Here is a 19317-nt window from a genome sequence, read left to right on the forward strand (position 1 = left end):
AGTGTAGATATTTTATAGACCTCTCTAAAGTGGCTCTTCTTCTGTGTTTGGCTATTTTTAGAATCCTCCTCATTCAAAATATTAAATTGTTTTCGAAAATTTCTTTGCGAGCAGCTGGCAGTAAAGTGATAGTTTGTTGTTGTTGTTGTTGTTGTTAACAAATGTGATCCATTCAGGCAAGTATTTTCATTATTCACGGCCGCCTTTCTATCTACCTACCTACCAACCAACCAAACAACATAGCACAAACACATGCACTCACACAAACATATTTCTACATGAATGAATTTTACGCCGGAGGTTCGGCCAATAGTTGGTGAGCGACAAACAGAGAAGTAGTTTTGGTTGGTGAGCAGTAAGAACATGTATATTTGACAGAGTCACGACAATTGGTCTCGTGGTCGAATGGTTTGCGACGTGGTTTAGGAGTCGGATGATAGGAGTTCAAATCCTAACTCCTGTATTTTTTTTTTTTAAAAAGTCGGGATTTTTTTGGGAAAATATTTTTTTTGAACAACCCCCGTCTGCTTTTATAAGATAAAAAAAAAAACAGGTTTCATGAAATCTTTCAATACCTACCTCTAACACCCTTATGTAATCCAATCAATAACTTTCACTCAGCCAACACAAACCTTATCACCATTTGTGCGTCACATACTGAGTATTTTTAGCTACCCGCTTGAGGGTTTACTAACACCACAACCAACAGCTTATGTTGGCTGTTTTATACCCCCAACCTCGACTGGAAGGTTGGCAGCTTCTGTAATCGTGCTTCTGCGAGGTCGGATTGTGGAACGATTTGAGGCTGGGGGTTCTGTGCGACGGATTACCTAACGTTGACGGAACGTCCGCACTAAGCTTGCCGTCAATATGGGTGCCATGGAGGAGTCCGCGGCATTCAGGTTGGCTAAGGAGGGGTGTACCGGGCCAGGGGCGAAAGCCAGCAGCCAAGAGTCCCCGCGGTAAGCAGTAGTGGGATGGCGTACCGGAGTGTGGTGCCATCGTCAGCCCAGCCAATAGGATGGGACTTCAATCTTTTGCGAAAAAATTGGAATTTATTTTTAATAATTTTAAAACTGGATTCAATTCTCAAATGGGGAAATTACTAAAAAAGTCAATTTCGACGAAGTCTACTATAGGTTATTCAATTCGAGGAAATTTCCTATGGAGAGTCAATTTCGACGAAATTTCCTATGGTGAGTCAATTTTGACGAAATTTCCTATGGAGAGTCAATTTCGACGAAATTTCCTATGGTGAGTCAATTTCGACGAAATTTCCTATTGAGAGTCAATTTCGACGAAATTGCCTGTAGAGAGTCAATTTCGACGAAATTGCCTATAGAGAGTCAATTTCGACGAAATTGCCTATAGAGAGTCAATTTCGACGAAATTGCCTATAGAGAGTCAATTTTGACGAAATTGCCTATAGAGAGTCAATTTCGACGAAATTGCCTATAGAGAGTCAATTTCGACGAAATTGCCTATAGAGAGTCAATTTCGACGAAATTTCCTATGGAGAGTCAATTTCGACGAAATTTCCTATGGAGAGTCAATTTCGACGAAATTTCCGATAGAGAGTCAATTTCGACGAAATTTCCTATCGAGAGTCAATTTCGATGAAATTTCTCATAGAGAGTCAATTTCGACGAAATTTCCTATAGGATAGTCAATTTCGACGAAATTTCCTATAGGAGAGTCAATTTCGACGAAATTTCCTATAGGAGAGTCAATTTAGACGAAATTTCCTAAAGATCGGCAATCTCGACGAAATTTCATATAGATCGGCAATTTTGACGAAATTTCATATAGATCGGAAATTTCGACGAAATTCCCTATAGAGAGTCAATTTCGACGAAATTTCCAATAAATAGTCAATTTCGACGAAATAGGGAGTCAATTTCGACGAAATTTCCTATAGAGAGTCAATTTCGACGAAATTTCCTATGGAGAGTCAATGTCGAGGAAATTTCCTATAGAGACTCAATTTCGACGAAATTTCCAATAAATAGTCAATTTCGACGAAAAAGGGAGTCAATTTCGACGAAATTTCCTATGGAGAGTCAATTTCGACGAAATTTCCTATGGAGAGTCAATTTCGACGAAATTTCCTATGGAGAGTCAATGTCGAGGAAATTTCCTATAGAGACTCAATTTCGAGGAAATTTTCTTTAGAGACTCAATTTCGACGAAATTTCCTATAGAGAGTCAATTTCGACGAAATTTCCTATAGAGAGTGAATTTCGACGAAATTTCCTATAGATGGACAATTTCGACGAAATTTCCTATAGAGAGTGAATTTCGACGAAATTTCCCATAGAGAGTGAATTTCGACGAAATTTCCTATAGAGAGTGAATTTCGACGAAATTTCCTATAGACGGTCCATTTCGACGATATTTCCTATAGGATAGTCAATTTCGACAAAATTTCCTATAGAGAGGCAATTTCGACGAAATTTCCCATAGAGAGTCAATTTCGACGAAATTTCCTATAGACAGTTAATTTCGACAAAATTTTCTATAGAGAGCCAATTTTGACGAAATATCCTATAGAGAGCCAATTTCAACGAAATATCCTATAGAGAGACAATTTCGACGAAATTTCCTATAGGATAGTCAATTTCGACGAAATTCTCTATAGTATACGGCATTTCGACTAAATTTAATGTCATCTATAAAATTTCAAAACTAAAAATTAGCGAATATCATATCACTCCATGTTCCCATTGTGTCGACTATTTCTATCCTAGCTCCAGTGTGAATTTGAATAGCATTTTATGTTGTCGTCGTAATCAATCCCCCGGCGTTTTCATACCATGTTTCCTATGTTTTATTCTGTAAAAAAAACATAAATCATTTGAAATTCATAAAAATGAAAAAGAATATATTCGCTTGACATTTGGCAATTCAGCAGTTACGACACAATATGTAAAGGCAAATAAAATATTTTATTTGATAGATTCTGGCGTGAAACTATTTTATTTAAGGGGTCAACAGAGGCCAGAGCCAAAGGACATAAAAAATACCAAAAAAATGTATTAAACGGAAAAAAAATGTGGCAGGAATTTAAGATGTGCTAAGGCAAATTGCTTAGGTTTGGAAAGCAATTTCCCACGATGACGTATGGGGGGCCACGGCAAGCCATAGGCAATATAATACCAAAAAACACCAATGAAATAAATCTCTCTATTACACAAAAGCAGGAGAGGACAAATTCCTTCTAATCTATTTGTGTTTGTAATAAAACCTAATAGATATACCAAGAACGATAGTGTCATACACAATGTGGACAAGTGTTGTGGTGGTAGGAGAGTCATAAGATTAATATAAGTTTAGTGAGAATAAAAAAGTAAATAAAATCAAAGAAAATTATTCAGACATTCCAAGGAAAGTGACTAAAAGCAAAACACGTCGAAATTGACTCTCTAAAGTAAATTTCGTCGAAATTGCATCTCTATAGGAAATTTCGTCGAAATTCACTCTCTATAGGAAATTTCGTCGAAATTGACTCTCGATAGGAAATTTCGTCGAAATTGACTCCCTATAGGAAATTTCGTCGAAATTCACTCCCTACAGGAAACTTCGTCGAAATCCACTCCCTATAGGGAACTTCGTCGAAATTGCCTCTCGATAGGAAATTTCGTCGAAATTGACTCCCTATAGGAAATTTCGTCGAAATTCTCTCCCTATAGGAAACTTCGTCGAAATTCACTCCCTATAGGAAACTTCGTCGCAATTCACTCCCTATAGGAAACTTCGTCGAAATTGCCTCTCGATAGGAAATTTCGTCGAAATTGACTATCTATACGAAATTTCGTCGAAATTGACTATCTATAGTGAATGTCGTCGAAATTAACCTTCTATAGGAAATTTCGCCGAAATTGACCGTCTATAGGAAATTTCGTCGAAATTGACCGTCTTTAGGAAATTTTGTCGAAATTGACCGTCTATAGGAAATTTCGTCGAAATTGACCGTCTATAGGAAATTTCGTCGAAATTGACCGTCTATAGGAAATTTCGTCGAAATTGACCGTCTATAGGAAATTTCGTCAAAATTCACCGTCTATAGGAAATTTCGTCGAAATTGACGTCTATAGGAAATTTCGTCGAAATTGTCTCTCTATAGGAAATTTCGTCGAAATTGACTATCCCATAGGAAATTTCGTCGAAATTGTCTCTCTATAGGAAATTTCGTCGAAATTGACTATCCCATAGGAAATTTCGTCGAAATTGACTATCCCATAGGAAATTTCGTCGAAATTGTCTCTCTATAGGAAATTTCGTCGAAATTGACTCTCTATAGGAAATTTCGTCGAAATTGACTCTCTATAGGAAATTTCGTCGAAATTGACTCTCTATAGGAAATTTCGTCGAAATTGACTCTCTATAGGAAATTTCGTCGAAATTGACTCTCTATAGGAAATTTCGTCGAAATTGACTCTCTATAGGAAATTTCGTCGAAATTGTCTCTCCATAGGAAATTTCGTCGAAATTGTCTCTCTATAGAAAATTTCGCCGAAATTGTCTCTCTATAGGAAATTTAGTCGAAATTGTCTCTCTATAGGAAATTTCGTCGAAATTGTCTCTCTATAGGAAATTTCGTCGAAATTGTCTCTCTATAGGAAATTTCGTCGAAATTGTCTCTCTATAGGAAATTTCGTCGAAATTGTCTCTCTATAGGAAATTTCGTCAAAATTGTCTATCCATAGGAAATTTCGTTAAAATTGTCTCTCTATAGGAAATTTCGTCGAAATTGTCTCTCTATACGAAATTTCGTCGCAATTGTCTCACTATACGAAATTTCGTCGAAATTGTCTATCCATAGGAAATATCGTCGAAATTGTCTATCCAAAGGAAATTTCGTCGAAATTGTCTCTCTATAGGAAATTTCGTCGAAATTGTCTCTCTATAGGAAATTTCGTCGAAATTGTCTCTCTATAGGAGATTTCGTCGAAATTGTCTCTCTATAGGAAATTTCGTCGAAATTGACTCTCTATAGGAAATTTCGTCGAAATTGACTCTCTATAGGAAATTTCGTCGAAATTGACTCTCTATAGGAAATTTCGTCGAAATTGACTCTCTATAGGAAAATTCGTCGAAATTGACTCTCTATAGGAAATTTCGTCGAAATTGACTCTCTATAGGAAATTTCGTCGAAATTGACTCTCTATAGGAAATTTCGTCGAAATTGACTCTCTATAGGAAATTTCGTCGAAATTGTCTCTCTATAGGAAATTTCGTCGAAATTGACTATCCCATAGGAAATTTCGTCGAAATTGTCTCTCTATAGGATATTTCGTCGAAATTGACTCTCTATAGGAAATTTCGTCGAAATTGACTCTCTATAGGAAATTTCGTCGAAATTGACTATAGGAAATTTCGTCGAAATTGACTATAGGAAATTTCGTCGAAATTGACTCTCTATAGGAAATTTCGTCGAAATTGACTCTCTATAGGAAATTTCGTCGAAATTGACTCTCTATAGGAAATTTCGTCGAAATTGACTCTCTATAGGAAATTTCGTCGAAATTGACTCTCTATAGGAAATTTCGTCGAAATTGACTCTCTATAGGAAAATTCGTCGAAATTGACTCTCTATACGAAATTTCGTCAAAATTCACCGTCTATAGGAAATTTCGTCGAAATTGACTATCCCATAGGAAATTTCGTCGAAATTGTCTCTCTATAGGAAATTTCGTCGAAATTGACTCTCTATAGGAAATTTCGTCGAAATTGACTCTCTATAGGAAATTTCGTCGAAATTGACTCTCTATAGGAAATTTCGTCGAAATTGACTATAGGAAATTTCGTCGAAATTGACTATAGGAAATTTCGTCGAAATTGACTCTCTATAGGAAATTTCGTCGAAATTGACTCTCTATAGGAAATTTCGTCGAAATTCACTCTCTATAGGAAATTTCGTCGAAATTCACTCTCTATAGGAAATTTCGTCGAAATTGACTCTCGATAGGAAATTTCGTCGAAATTGACTCCCTATAGGAAATTTCGTCGAAATTCACTCCCTATAGGAAACTTCGTCGAAATTGACTCTCTATAGGAAATTTCGTCGAAAATGACTCTCCTATAGGAAATTTCGTCGAAATGGACTCTATAGGAAATTTCGTCGAAATTGCCTCTCTATAGGAAATTTCGTCAAAATTGCCTCTCTATAGGAAATTTCGTCGAAATTGACTCTCCGTAGGAAATTTCGTCGAATTTGACTCTCCATAGGAAATTTTGTCGAATTTGACTCTCCATAGGAAATTTAGTCGATATCGACTCTCTATTGGAAATTTCGTCGATATCGACTCTCTATTGGAAATTTCGTCGAAATTGACTATCATATAGGAAATTTAGTCGAAATTGACTCTCTATAGGAAATTTCGTCGAAATTGACTCTCCTTTATGAAATTTCGTCGAAATTGACTCTCCTTTATGAAATTTCGTCGAAATTGACTCTCCTATAGGAAATTTCGTCGAAATTGACTCTCCTATAGGAAATTTCGTCGAAATTGACACTCCTATAGGAAATTTCGTCGAAATTGACTCTCCTATAGGAAATTTCGTCGAAATTGACTCTCCTATAGGAAATTTCATCGAAATTAACTCTCCTATAGGAAATTTCGTCGAAATTCACTCCCTATAGGAAACTTCGTCGAAATTGACTCTCTATAGGAAATTTCGTCGAAATTGACTCTCCTATAGGAAATTTCGTCGAAATGGACTCTATAGGAAATTTCGTCGAAATTGCCTCTCTATAGGAAATTTCGTCAAAATTGCCTCTCTATAGGAAATTTCGTCGAAATTGCCTCTCTATAGGAAATTTCGTCGAAATTGACTCTCCGTAGGAAATTTCGTCGAATTTGACTCTCCATAGGAAATTTTGTCGAATTTGACTCTCCATAGGAAATGTCATCGAAATTGACTCTCCATAGAAAATTTCGTCGAAATTGCCTTTCTATAGGAAATTTCGTCGAAATTAACTCTCTATAGGAAATTTCGTCGATATCGACTCTCTATTGGAAATTTCGTCGATATCGACTCTCTATTGGAAATTTCGTCGAAATTGACTATCATATAGGAAATTTAGTCGAAATTGACTCTCTATAGGAAATTTCGTCGAAATTGACTCTCCTTTATGAAATTTCGTCGAAATTGACTCTCCTATAGGAAATTTCATCGAAATTAACTCTCCTATAGGAAATTTCGTCGAAATTGACTCTCCTATAGGAAATTTCGTTGAAATTGTCTCTGCATAGGAAATTTCGTTGAAATTGTCTCTCCATAGGAAATTTCGTCGAAATTGACAATAGACAGTCAATTGACTATCTATAAAATATGTTGCCTAAATATGGCTTTAATTTATTATTCAACAACTGTGTTTATTATGACATTCTATTGACATAGTATAGCCTACTTTGACATTATTGTCGTGCTTTTATCAAAACATTTTGTCTAGACGGTTTTAATTTCAAGCCTGTGGTAAGTGAGCTAAGGACAGGAGAGTGAAGGAATATTACTCATTTATTAATGCAAAGGTGATAAAGGTCAAAGGTACATACATAGCAGACTTTCTGTGCATAGAAAAAATCCAAGGCAATTCTTGACATATTTGACCCAAAAAAAATTTGTTGTATAAAAAATATGTATTAAATCTATGATGAACATCCACATGTACCCTGTCTGCTGTTCATAGACCTCAAAAAAATATATTTTCCTACCAAACTGTCTTTGACAGGTCTACTTGAAGTTCAACACATTTGCGTGTCGGAATGTCGTTCCAAAGTACATTAATAATGTATATGTAAACATGGCTGTGTGTATGTACTTAGACATCCGAATGTATTTATTTATGCCAGAATATACGACGACATAATCTAGATTTCCTTTATTCATAATTGTTAGATGAACCTAAATTGGGTGACAAAGGTTCAATGTCCTTGTACTTTGTCTAGAGCCAAGGGAAAGCAAAACGAGGAAACTGTTATACGCACGCACTTCAATAATCAATATTTAAAGACGTGCCAGATTAGTTGTCGGAAAATTCAAGTAAATTCCTCTGTTGTTGGTTAAAACGTGTCCTCTAATACGCAATGTACATTAATGAAATCAGGAAATTATACGACAGAGTGGGAAACATGTGCAGGGATAAATGTCTGGGTGGGGGAAAAGATAATAAATAAGCGTCATTTTTCATTGGAAGTGGTGGGATGTAATCGGCATAATTGCGTGTGAAATGAGTAATTAGTAAAACCTATTTGTAAGTATGACAATGTGACATGGAAATTGGATACAAGGACATTAAAGGTCTCCTAAGCATAGGAGACCTGTAAAAAGGTGCAAACATTTGTTGGTCTTTAAAAATATGATATAGATAGTCAATTTCGACGAAATTTACTATAGATAGTGAATTTCGAAGAAATTTCCCATAGAGAGTCAATTTTGACGAAATTTCCTATAGAGAGTGAATTTCGACGAAATTTCCAATAGAGAGTGAATTTCGACGAAATTTCCTATAGAGAGTGAATTTCGACGAAATTTCCTATAGAGAGTGAATTTCGACGAAATTTCCTATAGAGAGTGAATTTTGACGAAATTTCCCATAGAGAGTGAAATTCGACGAAATTTCCCATAGAGAGGGAATTTCGACGAAATTTCCCATAGAGAGTGAATTTCGACGAAATTTCCCATAGAGAGTGAATTTCGACGAAATTTCCCATAGAGAGTGAATTTCGACGAAATTTCCCATAGAGAGTGAATTTCGACGAAATTTCCTATAGAGAGTGAATTTCGACGAAATTTCCTATAGAGAGTGAATTTCGACGAAATTTCCTATAGAGAGTGAATTTCGACGAAATTTCCTATAGAGAGTGAATTTCGACGAAATTTCCTATAGAGAGTGAATTTCGACGAAATTTCCTATAGAGAGTGAATTTCGACGAAATTTCCTATAGAGAGTAAATTTCGACGAAATTTCCTATAGACAGTTAATTTCGACGAAATTTCCTATAGACAGTAAATTTCGATGAAATTTCCTATAGACAGTAAATTTCGATGAAATTTCCTATAGACAGTAAATTTCGACGAAATTTCCTATCGAGAGTCAATTTCGATGAAATTTTCTATAGGATAGTCAATTTCGACGAAATTTTTACTAGGATAGTAAATTTCAACGAAATTTTTACTAGGATAGTAAATTTCAACGAAATTTTTACTAGGATAGTAAATTTCGACGAAATTTCCTATGGAGAGTCAATTTCGACGAAATTTCCTATGGAGAGTCAATTTCGACGAAATTTCCTATGGAGAGTCAATTTCGACGAAATTTACTATAGGGTAGTCAATTTCGACGAAATTTCCTATGGAGAGTCAATTTCGACGAAATTTCCTATAGAGAGTAAATTTCGACGAAATTTCCTATAGATAGTCAATTTCGACGAAATTTCCTATAGTTAGTCAATTTCGACGAAATTTCCAATAGAGAGTCAATTTCGACGAATTTTCCTACAGAGAGTCAATTTCGACGAAATTTCGGATAGAGAGTCAGTTTCGACGAAATTTCCTATAGAGAGTCAATTTCGACGAAATTTCCTGTAGGATAGTCAATTTTGACGAAATTTCCTATAGAGAGTAAATTTCGACGAAATTTCCTATAGATAGTCAATTTCGACGAAATTTCCTATAGTTAGTCAATTTCGACGAAATTTCCAATAGAGAGTCAATTTCGACGAAATTTCCTATGGAGAGTCAATTTCGACGAAATTTCCTATAGATAGTCAATTTCGACGAAATTTCCTGTAGGATAGTCAATTTTGACGAAATTTCCTATAGAAATTCAATTTCGACGAAATTTCCTATAGAGAGTAAATTTCGACGAAATTTCCTATAGATAGTCAATTTCGACGAAATTTCCTATAGTTAGTCAATTTCGACGAAATTTCCAATAGAGAGTCAATTTCGACGAAATTTCCTACAGAGAGTCAATTTCGACGAAATTTCGGATAGAGAGTCAGTTTCGACGAAATTTCCTATAGAGAAACAATTTCGACGAAATTTCCTATAGGGTAGTCAATTTCGACGAAATTTCCTATAGGGTAGTCAATTTCGACGAAATTTCCTATAGGGTAGTCACTTTCGACGAAATTTCCTATAGGGTAGTCAATTTCGACGAAATTTCCTATAGGGTAGTCAATTTCGATGAAATTTACTATAGGGTAGTCAATTTCGACGAAATTTCCTATGGAGAGTCAATTTCGACGAAATTTCCTATGGAGAGCCAATTTCGACGAAATTTCCTATAGATAGTCAATTTCGACGAAATTTCCTGTAGGATAGTCAATTTTGACGAAATTTCCTATAGAAATTCAATTTCGACGAAATTTCCTATAGAGAGTAAATTTCGACGAAATTTCCTATAGATAGTCAATTTCGACGAAATTTCCTATAGTTAGTCAATTTCGACGAAATTTCCAATAGAGAGTCAATTTCGACGAAATTTCCTACAGAGAGTCAATTTCGACGAAATTTCGGATAGAGAGTCAGTTTCGACGAAATTTCCTATAGAGAATCAATTTCGACGAAATTTCCTATAGGGTAGTCAATTTCGACGAAATTTCCTATAGGGTAGTCAATTTCGACGAAATTTCCTATAGGGTAGTCACTTTCGACGAAATTTCCTATAGGGTAGTCAATTTCGACGAAATTTCCTATAGGGTAGTCAATTTCGATGAAATTTACTATAGGGTAGTCAATTTCGACGAAATTTCCTATGGAGAGTCAATTTCGACGAAATTTCCTATGGAGAGTCAATTTCGACGAAATTTCCTATGGAGAGTCAATTTCGACGAAATTTCCTATAGAGAGACAATTTCGACGAAATTTACTATAGACCGTCAATTTCGACGAAATTTTCTATAGAGAGTCAATTTCGATGAAATTTCCTATAGAGAGACAATTTCGACGAAATTTTCTATAGATAGTCAATTTCGACGAAATTTCCTATAGATAGTCAATTTCGACGAAATTACCTATAGATAGTCAATTTCGACGAAATTTCCTATAGAGAGTCAATTTCTACGAGTTTTCCTAGAGATAGTCAATTTCGACGAAATTTCCTATAGAGAGTCAATTTCGACGAAATTTCCTATAGATAGTCAATTTTGACGAAATTTCCTGTAGAGAATCAATTTCGACGAAATTTCCCATAGAGAGTTCATTTCGATGAAATTTCCTATAGATAGTCCATTTCGATGAAATTTCCTAAAGTAGAGGCCATTTCGACGAGTTTTCCGAAAAAGATTTCTAAAAACTAATAAATATATATTCCACTTCAAATCGTTCAGGTCAAACAAAAACCGACTAAATTGTTTCAATATCCGGTTCTATGGTGGAATGGTTAGCACTCTGGACTTTGAATCCAGCGATCCGAGTTCAAATCTCGGTAGAACCTAGACACATTTTATGATCCGTACAGGTTTTAAAATATATCAGTTACGGTTAACCTTTTCGACCCCTTTCCTTCCATTCCTCGAGTTGGAGACCATTATTTTTAATAATAATAATCTTTCAATATAGTCTCTAGTGATACATGGTGCTATGAACTCTATCGGAATATTTGTTGACCACAATATGGTCACTTATGCCTAGATTTGTTTTACCCAATATCTCAAGAGCCCTTGAAATTTGAAGAGCTACATTAGTCATTGGTGAAGTTCAAAATAACAAATGAAGGTTCTACCGAGATTTGAACTCGGATCGCTGGATTCAAAGTCCAGAGTGCTAACCATTACACCATAGAACCGTGTTGGTTCCGTGGCTAAAAAGTACTCATCAAAAATTTAGGGGCGACAAGAATGGGAATCTAAAAATAAACTCAATCCTTTTTGACAACTTACAGCTTCCGGTCAGTTTTTCTTTAACTTCTTTACTAATTTTTAAAATTTCTGAAGGTCATAGCTTAAGAAAAATTGGTTTTGGTTATACCTGGATTTAAACTCGAATCGCTGGATTTAGGTCTTATGTTTCTTTTCGAATAGAATTCATAGAGTTTAGGATCTTATATCATAATACGATTCGAACTATACTCACCATTGGTGATTTCAAAAATAAGCAGTTAAGGTTCTACCGAGATTTGAACTCGGATCGCTGGATTCAGAGTCCAGAGTGCTAACCATTACACCATAGAACCGTATTGGCTGCGAGGCTCAAAAATTCTCAACAAAAATTTAGGGACCACCAGAATCAGAAATCGAAAAATAAAAGGGAAGTTAATTTGTGAGAAGTTACAGCTACCATACAATTGCTATTTTATTTTTTGACCATTGCTAAAATTTCTAAAGGCCGTCGCAACTATTTTCAGGTTCTATTTGGATTTAAGCTAGTATCGCTGGATACAAGTCATATATTTTTTCGAATAGAACTCCTAGGGATTAGGATTTTATTTCTTAAAACGAATCGAGCTATATTCGTCATTGGTGATTTCAAAAATAAGTCGTTAAGGTTCTACCGAGATTTGAACTCGGATCGCTGGATTCAAAGTCCAGAGTGCTAACCATTACACCATAGAACCGTATTGGTTCCGAGGCTAGAAAATACTCAACAAAAATCGAGGGACGGCCAGAATAGGAATCGAAAAATAAACTCAATTCTTTTGAGAACTTACAGCTTCCGGCCAATTTTTCTTTTACATTTTTAATAATTTCTAAAATTTCTGAGTGTCGCCGCGGCTATTTTCAGGTTCTATCTGAATTTAAACTGGGATCGCTGGATTTAGGTCGTATATTTTTTCGAATATAAGTCATAGGGATTAGAATCATATTTTTTAAAACGTATACCTTTTTCGAATAGAGTTCATGCAGTTTTTTCGAAATCGAAATTTTCGAAACTTCGGGTAAAAATATCTTCGGATTCTACACAAAATAAATATTAGACCTCATGAAGGGTGATTGTTATGTAGATACACTTATGGCTTATTTTCTACCTTAAATTTTCGGCAGGCTGCTTTGTAAAGAATTCAAGAAGTTTTTGGTCGATTTTCGGCTCATATTTTATATTTGTTCGCCCTAAGCTCCTTATTCTTTTACCGAAAAACCCAACCGATAATTTAAGCCAGTAAAAAAAGCTTGCAGCACAACTGAGAAATGAAGCGGATTTTGTTCTGGTTTAAAAAAGTGATATACCTTTACTCATAGAAGATTGATTTCATACTTATTGGCTATAATCGATTTTGCTGCCCAGTAATTAGAAGGCCTTTATAATACTTCTTTGACTTTTTCTCGACTTCCTAGGGGTTTCCATGGATTCCTAGGGGTTTCCATGGATTCCTAGGGGTTTGCACATATATTTCCGATTTGCCCAAGTTAATGAGAATTATATGCATTGAAGATGTCTAGCTACAGTGTCAGTGAGGCCTTAGTTTATAGTATTATCACATGGTTCTATGGTGTAATGGTTAGCACTCTGGACTTTGAATCCAGCGATCCGAGTTCAAATCTCGGTAGAACCTTGAAACAGGAATACAGTTCATAACTTATTTTCAATTGACAGAATTTTTATTTATGGTTTGAACAATTTATAGTCAACTGTGATGTGGTAGACATTAAATCCAGAAAACTGAAGGATTTCGTGAGTTGCTACAATTTTTAAAAGTGCCGAATATTAACTATCTCCCATCGGTTCTATGGTGTAATGGTTAGCACTCTGGACTTTGAATCCAGCGATCCGAGTTCAAATCTCGGTAGAACCTTGAAACAGAGACACAAGTATCCAAAACTCTATTTTTTGGTGGTGAATTTTCAAATAGATGAAATATGAATGCAGTCTTACCGTATCTGAAAATTCTGTAAATTTCGAACGACTCCATTAATAATAGATTTTTAAAGATTTGTTTATAAATGTTCTAGTCTAAGGAGTAAGTTCCAGGAAAAATATTGCTTTTTCCAGGTTCTACCGAGATTTGAACTCGGATCGCTGGATTCAAAGTCCAGAGTGCTAACCATTACACCATAGAACCGTACGGTGAGGGGAGTAAAATAAGTACGATTTTGAAATACGATATCGGGAAATACTTGTTTTGATTATTCTCGAAACTGATTCGATTTTGGATTGAGTCCATATTCAGCCTTAACAGTTTTTGTTGGAAGAGTTACTTGGATTTTCCAGCGAAAGCGCTGTCCCATACGTTCTACATTTATTTTCCCTATTTTTGGAAATATATCCCTCATCATAATTTTTAAATACTAAGTTAGGAATATTTATTCCTAGGGCTCAATTCATGTTCTATGGAAATGTAGGATCGAAATTTTTACAAAATTAAACAAAATTTATAAAGGTGTTCCACAAAGTGTCCTTATGAACTTTTAAACACCTGATAATAATTTGAAGGAACTTTTTTAAATATTGTGGATTTATTCCCCCTAAAATTAAAATGGGTCGGTTCAATGTTTCTCTATAATAACCTTTACAATTTTTCATCAAGTTTGCTTTTTGTGATATGAAAGTTTCATAGGATCTCCTAGCATTTTCCCAAAATTACATGGAATTTTCAAATTTCGGCACATGCCTCCCCAGGACTTCTTCTTTATAACGAAAGACCAATCTTCATATCATACAGTTGCTAAGCGAAAATAGATCATTACTGCAAAGACCTGTTTCAAGGTTCTACCGAGATTTGAACTCGGATCGCTGGATTCAAAGTCCAGAGTGCTAACCATTACACCATAGAACCGGTAATTTATTTAAAAAATCCTTCAATTTTTTTCTAAAAAGGACCTTGGAATTCAGAAAATACCTGGATAAAACGAAATAAACTAGACCCTGCCAGGGCTTTGAAGAAATTTTCCACTGTAAATTATTTTCAAGGCTTTGGAGTATTGGAGAGTTCTGCAATATGTATTGATGTTCTCCATTTGCAACGGAAATAAAATCCATAAAAACTTTTGAAAATATTGCTTTCGATTTTTGTAGATTTTAATGGGTTAACATTTTTTAGAAAAAACTTCGTCACCCGCGACGTGTATACGGTTCTATGGTGTAATGGTTAGCACTCTGGACTTTGAATCCAGCGATCCGAGTTCAAATCTCGGTAGAACCTGAAAAAGATTTTTTTAACCGACACCTTCAGAAATTAACAACGAATAATAAGTGACCGGAAACTGTAAAATACCCAAAAGAATTAATTATTTTTAGATTTCTTTGCAAATCTTCCCTAAATTTTTGTTGAGTATTTTTCGTCCTCGAAACCAACAAGGTTCTATGGTGTAATGGTTAGCACTCTGGACTCTGAATCCAGCGATCCGAGTTCAAATCTCGGTAGAACCTGGAAAACAATTCTTTTACTTCTTTCACAATTTGTGAGAGTTGTATATTTCAATTCAATGGCTGAATTAATGATGAGAACTACTTTCTATTTTACAGTTTTTCAAACATTTTTTACCTGCATTACTCCACAATAAACAAGATTTTGTGTGTGCCACACTGTTAGAACTAAGTTTACCATCAACCACCCTTACCATGATATTGTGGTGGGTAGTTAGGTAGGTCACATACAATACACACACAGGCACACAAAACCAGGTTTAAACGTTTTATTGTAGCATGGCTTAAACATGTTAAACACGTTAACAGAAAATCAGCATCCCAAGGTTATCAAGTGGTTCCATGGTGTAATGGTTAGCACTCTGGACTCTGAATCCAGCGATCCGAGTTCAAATCTCGGTGGAACCTTTAGGATCCTTTTTTGAGAGAGAATTGGATTTATATGGATTATGCAGATATCTACAAGAAGAATGTTATAAATGTTGGCAGTGCTAAAATTATAATAATCTATACATGAGAATAAACTATACATTTTATTTATTTCCATTACATCCTCTGTTTAGTAATGAAAATTTGCTTGGTGAGCATTCTGGACTAAAGAGCGCGAAATTTAATTTTTTGGTAAAATATTTCGAATAGAATTCCTAGAGATTAGCATCTTATTTTAAAAAGCGAATCTTATTTTTTTAATATAAGCTACAGAGCTTGAATCTCATTTTAGAAAGTGAATATTGTGTTTTTTTCTAATAGAATTCATAGAGATTAAGATCTTAGGAAAATAAATTTCACTAGGGACACCTAAAAATAAAGTTGGAAGTTATTAATATATAAGTTCCATATTATATTGATTTTACTTACATTCCAAACAGTCTTTAAGAAAGGTCGATGAAACCCTACAAACAATATTTCTTTCACTTACCTTTTTCTTTTCATTATGGAACTTTGCTTGGTCAGCACTTCCTATAGCAGCGGCCTAAATTAATTTTTTGGTGAAATATTTCGAATAGAATTCATAGAGATTAGGATCTTTTTTTAAAAACCAAATCGTTTTTTCCAATGGAATCTACAGAGATTAATATCTCATTTCAGAAAGTGAATTGTGTGCTTTTTCGAATAGAATTCATAGAGATTAGGATCTTAGGTAAATAAATTCCACTGGGGTCGCCTGAAAATAAATTAGAAAATTATTAATATATAAGTTTTATATTATATTTATTTTACTTACATTCCATATGCAGTCATAATGGACCCACCATGAAACAGATCCGTTAAGAAATTTCGATGGGAATCTACAAACAGTATTTCTTTCACTCATGGTCGTTTAAAAAATAATGAATATATAAGTTGCATATAATATTTATTTTACATACATTCCATATGCAGTCATAATTGACCCTCCATGAAAAAGAGCCTTTATGAAAAGTAGATGAGACTCGAAAAAAAAAAATAAATTCAACTGGGGTCGCCTCAAAAATAAAGTAATAAATATTTATTTTACTTACATTCGTTATACAGTGGACTCTCATAAGGGACTCTCGATCAAACAGAGCCTGTCTGTGGACCATTTCGAGTAAAATTTCAAGAAATATTTGAATTTCAGGGGACTTTACTTGGCAAGCGTTCCGTATCTATGTTTACGTTTAGGTCAAATATTCGAATAGAATTCATAGAGATTAGGATTTTATTTTGTAAATTGAATTAGCTTGAAAAATATACCAGAAAACAACCGATCAAGCAGAGTCCTTTATAAAATTTCAGTGGCACATTGCGAATACAATTTCTAGAAATTTAAAATTCAGTAGCACTTTTCGAATAAAATTTCTAAAAATATGCACCCATATTTGGACTTCAAGGAAGTTTGCTTGCTAAGTGTTCTATATCTCTGCTATTGATTTTGAAATTTTGGTAAAATATTTGTAATAACATTCAAAGAGATTTTTTCGAAAACGAATTAGATGTTTGCAGTCATCATGAACAAGATTCCACTGATGTCAGCTAAAAAGAAACATTCCATCGGGGCGCTTTGAAATTTTGATTAAACATTTAGAAATAATTCCAGTGGCGTCAGCTGAAAGTACTAAATTTTGACGATTTTAAGCTTAATTTAATAACATTTTTGTGAAATATTTCGACTAGAATTCCTAGGGATTGGGACCTTAAAACTAAAGCGTGTTGAATGTTTTGCAGCCATCTAAAACAATTCCACTGGGGTCAGCTGTAAAGGAATGTAAGATATTTTAACGATCGAAACCTAATTTCAATCATCTCTCAATATTTATGTAACATACATTTCATATGCAGTCATGATAGCACTATACATGGCTAGGGATCTGAACTCTCAATATCATCTGGTCGCTTTAGTGTTAGCTGAAAAGGAAAGTAAAAAATAAGCAATACACTATTTTAAGTAATTAGCATGGACTTCGTAGAGATTTAATAAATTTTTGTAAAATATTTCGAATAGAATTCATAGAGATTAGGATCTTGCTTTTCAAATTGAATTGAATGTTTTCCAATCACTAGGAAAGTAAATTTCAAACGGGGTCAACTGAAAAGGAAAAAAAGAATTTTCAATATATGGTTTAAAGCAGGGCTAGGCAGAGAGCCTAAGAATTTTTTTGTGATTGTATGTGTTTTGAAATAACAAAATATTGAAAGTGTTTTTTTGTGTCTCTTTACAGAGTGAGAAATAATTGGTATCTTTAAATTTTCAATTTAAAATTTTCTGTTTTCAAAAAACTTCGTTGGTAAAAATTAATATTTTGATCAGACAATTCGGAGATATATTTGCACAGTTTTTGCACGGTCAATTATGATTCATTTAAAATAAATAATATTTATAAGTTGACATTCTGGACCTAAAATCCTAATCATCTAAGTTGACCCTTTAAAAATTAATACCGATTATCAGAGGCAAATAGTCGTAGAATTGTATGCTGATTAGAAACTCATATCCTGCATTGGGTCCTAAAATATTATTTCTATGAATTACAAACAGAATGATGTTTCTGTTTTTTTCCTAATATTGACTAAGAACGTACATATTGTTTCAGAGAAATCAAGGGATATGGAAATGTCCATTAATTTGGAAGGACAATAAATTTGTCTAACAATATGAAATGAATTTCTATTCCTAATATGTGAATTCGTATGCAAATGTTGTCAAATAGAATTCAATCAAAAAAGATAAATCTAAAAAGTTGTAATTTTTACAATTTCGGAAATATTTGTTCCAAATATGTAGTAAGATATATTTGTTCTCCAATATTTCTTACTGTGTATTCATAAAAATATCCGACAGCACCTTCCACATCGACTGCTTGAACAAAACTAAATATTCTCATAAAACCATTTTGACAGAAAATTCAAAACAATTTATTTTTTACAATTGTGTTGGTGAACACACAGATATCCCAAGGGATACTCTTTGCCTAGCCTCCCAACATACCAAAAATACAATACAGCTTGAGAATAATATTATGAAAATAGTTTATCGTAAGAATTCTTCAACAATGCTAGAGAAACACTTTTTTGCACAAACTTTTCTCAAATCTGTCCTTTTTGACAAATTTGTTTTGATTTTTTTTTGTGAAAATTGTCGACAAAAAAATATTTTCTTTGGTTAAAATCAAAATCACGCGAATTTAAGACCCATTTGAGGACGAAACTCTAAGGTAATGATGAATAATAAATCTGGGAATCTGTAGTGTATATTATTTCAATCTCATTTCAGAATAGAGGCGTCAAAAAGTTGCAAGAATTCAAAAGAAGTGAAGAATTAGTGGAGGAGATGCGGAAGCTCAAGGGAAAGAACGCATCTAGGTATCAATGCAACAGGAGGCAGCGTCAGCTGGGATGGCGATCAATGAGTGAAATGTGTAAAATAATTAAAAAATTAAAAAAATATATATTTTATACCATTGAAAAAATAAGCTTGATATAATATTACTTTCGTAAGCTTATTCTGCAATTACAAGAATAAGCTTATGAATAAGGGTTCCCTTT

At 34.2% G+C, this 19317-nt stretch overlaps 11 non-coding genes across 11 annotated transcripts; 6 read left to right on the plus strand and 5 right to left on the minus strand.

Moving 5' to 3' along the window:
• The first annotated feature begins 11374 nt into the window (after positions 1-11374).
• Positions 11375-11446, plus strand: TRNAQ-UUG (transfer RNA glutamine (anticodon UUG)). Its single transcript has one exon. It is a non-coding gene; the product is annotated as a tRNA-Gln (tRNA).
• Positions 11447-11725: 279 nt separating this feature from the next.
• TRNAQ-UUG (transfer RNA glutamine (anticodon UUG)) lies at positions 11726-11797 on the minus strand. Its single transcript has one exon. It is a non-coding gene; the product is annotated as a tRNA-Gln (tRNA).
• A 315-nt stretch (positions 11798-12112) lies between these two features.
• Positions 12113-12184, minus strand: TRNAQ-CUG (transfer RNA glutamine (anticodon CUG)). The gene has a single exon. It is a non-coding gene; the product is annotated as a tRNA-Gln (tRNA).
• A 309-nt stretch (positions 12185-12493) lies between these two features.
• On the minus strand, positions 12494-12565 carry TRNAQ-UUG (transfer RNA glutamine (anticodon UUG)). Its single transcript has one exon. It is a non-coding gene; the product is annotated as a tRNA-Gln (tRNA).
• Positions 12566-13429: 864 nt separating this feature from the next.
• On the plus strand, positions 13430-13501 carry TRNAQ-UUG (transfer RNA glutamine (anticodon UUG)). Its single transcript has one exon. It is a non-coding gene; the product is annotated as a tRNA-Gln (tRNA).
• A 168-nt stretch (positions 13502-13669) lies between these two features.
• TRNAQ-UUG (transfer RNA glutamine (anticodon UUG)) lies at positions 13670-13741 on the plus strand. Its single transcript has one exon. It is a non-coding gene; the product is annotated as a tRNA-Gln (tRNA).
• Positions 13742-13936: 195 nt separating this feature from the next.
• On the minus strand, positions 13937-14008 carry TRNAQ-UUG (transfer RNA glutamine (anticodon UUG)). Its single transcript has one exon. It is a non-coding gene; the product is annotated as a tRNA-Gln (tRNA).
• Positions 14009-14650: 642 nt separating this feature from the next.
• Positions 14651-14722, minus strand: TRNAQ-UUG (transfer RNA glutamine (anticodon UUG)). Its single transcript has one exon. It is a non-coding gene; the product is annotated as a tRNA-Gln (tRNA).
• Positions 14723-15016: 294 nt separating this feature from the next.
• TRNAQ-UUG (transfer RNA glutamine (anticodon UUG)) lies at positions 15017-15088 on the plus strand. The gene has a single exon. It is a non-coding gene; the product is annotated as a tRNA-Gln (tRNA).
• Positions 15089-15243: 155 nt separating this feature from the next.
• TRNAQ-CUG (transfer RNA glutamine (anticodon CUG)) lies at positions 15244-15315 on the plus strand. The gene has a single exon. It is a non-coding gene; the product is annotated as a tRNA-Gln (tRNA).
• Positions 15316-15648: 333 nt separating this feature from the next.
• On the plus strand, positions 15649-15720 carry TRNAQ-CUG (transfer RNA glutamine (anticodon CUG)). Its single transcript has one exon. It is a non-coding gene; the product is annotated as a tRNA-Gln (tRNA).
• The last annotated feature ends 3597 nt before the right edge of the window (positions 15721-19317 follow it).

This window comes from Musca domestica, unplaced genomic scaffold (assembly GCF_030504385.1).
Source record: "Musca domestica strain aabys unplaced genomic scaffold, Musca_domestica.polishedcontigs.V.1.1 62, whole genome shotgun sequence".
NCBI classification, from domain to species: Eukaryota; Metazoa; Arthropoda; class Insecta; order Diptera; family Muscidae; genus Musca; species Musca domestica.